This window comes from Arachis hypogaea, chromosome 2 (genome assembly GCF_003086295.3).
Source record: "Arachis hypogaea cultivar Tifrunner chromosome 2, arahy.Tifrunner.gnm2.J5K5, whole genome shotgun sequence".
In the NCBI taxonomy this organism is placed as follows: Eukaryota; Viridiplantae; Streptophyta; class Magnoliopsida; order Fabales; family Fabaceae; genus Arachis; species Arachis hypogaea.
The window spans coordinates 41,162,270-41,164,183 of record NC_092037.1 but is presented as its reverse complement, the minus strand read 5'-3'; positions in this window follow the sequence as shown (position 1 = coordinate 41,164,183).

Below are 1,914 nucleotides of genomic sequence, written 5' to 3'. Positions count from 1 at the left end.
GACGCTTTTTAGAAAGCCGCAACCAAGCGCCAGGCATACACTTTTGACTGGGACGTTGTTCTCAGAGTTATTGCTCGCCCTAGCAGCAAATGGATCTTCGGATACCATCGTTACCGTCTTAAGGGAATCTCGATTTCTGCCCTTACCTTAGAGGCTCATGTATGGGCACAGATCATGTCCCATTACGTCTTCCCGAGTACTCATGAGTCCTCCTTCACCGCAGACATGGCCGTTCTACTATGGTGCATCCTCACAGACCAGCCTCTCAATTTACCGCGACATATCCGGAATGCTATGGAACATGTGCAGATCGCGGGCAACCTATCTTTTCCCGCATTGGTCTCTGATCTCATCTCAGCAGCCGGAGTATCCTACAGAGCTGGGGACACCAAAGCTATTCTTTCATAGGATGATCAATATGTTCTTAACGGGAAATATCTCAGGCCACCACTTGCCACTACCATCCAGTCCACAGAGGATGCTGCAGCTCCTCCACCATCTACCAGTCAACTGCTACATCAAATACTAAAGCGGTTGGACCAACATGAAAAGAAAGCAAAGCTCCGTGAGCGTCGCAACCAACGCCGATTCAAACACCTCAGGGAGCTGCTTCGAGGAGATTGCAAAGACTCAGACACCCCGGACTCCACATCCTTCACCAGCACAGGGAGCCAGAACGACCCCGACTATGGAGACACTGCCACCAGCCCACCATTTTTCCTGACAGATGGCACCGAGGACGGTGCAAAGCCTTAAGTGTGGGGAGATCGGTCAGTACCTGACTTCCGGAGGTAAATTCTCTTTCCTAGCACCAATAAATTAGGATATTTTAGTTAGATTTTCTTTTTCTTAGAATAGATTAGTTGCATGAATGTTCCACTTGATTGAAAAGACAATAATTTTCTTCTAAAAAAAATCTTTAGAACAAAATTTCACTAATTTTGATCCTAATTTTTAGGATAAATCTGCTTGAAGTTGTATTTGGAACATGATTTTTGAGCTAAAGAACACACGACCTATGAAAAATTTGAGCCTTATGCATGGTTACATTATTTAACCATAAGTATTTTATTCTTGTGTGTTTACTTCTCTATGATTGTAATCTATATTTTGTCTCATCCTATATGTCCAATAGTTATTATGTTTATATGCTTGCATGTAATTGAGGCCATTATTTGTTTAAACTCACTTATCCAAATTAAGCCTACCCTTTTTAATTACCTTTGTCAACCACTTTGAGCCTTAAAATCCCATTTGTTTTGTATTCTACCACATTACTAGCCTTAAGTGGAAAAAAATAATTGTATATCCCAAATTGAATCTTTGGTTAGCTTAAAATAGAATTGTGTATGCTAGTTAAGTATGGGAATTTGTGGGAACAAAAATTATTAAGGGAATGTGTCATGATAAGATAATGGGAATTTGGGTACCTACTCATGTGAGGCTATAAGAATCACAACTCTATGTGCATCGATAAGCATGAATAAGGGGACAAAATTACCCCAATGTTAAATTAAAAATTCAAATGATCAATGCACATATGCCAAAATATATATATATATCGCTATCCTTACCTTGGCCCCATTACAACCTTAAAAAGACCTCATGATGTTTGCATTGGCATATTAACTATTGTTGATTGGTTAGGAGAAAAACAAAAGTTAGAGAGCATAATTAGAGAGGGATAGAGTGATCACCCTATACACTAGAGAGATTAGAGCGTACATACATCATCAGTGAGGGTTCAATGCTTGAATTTCCATGTTCCCTGCTTTCATGAGCTATCTTCTTGCACTTTTATCTGTCTTACTGTATAATGATAGAATTAGTGGAATTTGATTTGTAATTGTTTGAAGAACTTATTTACTTTTAATCAAGTGAGCAAGAATCATATAGTTGCATTCATATATATAG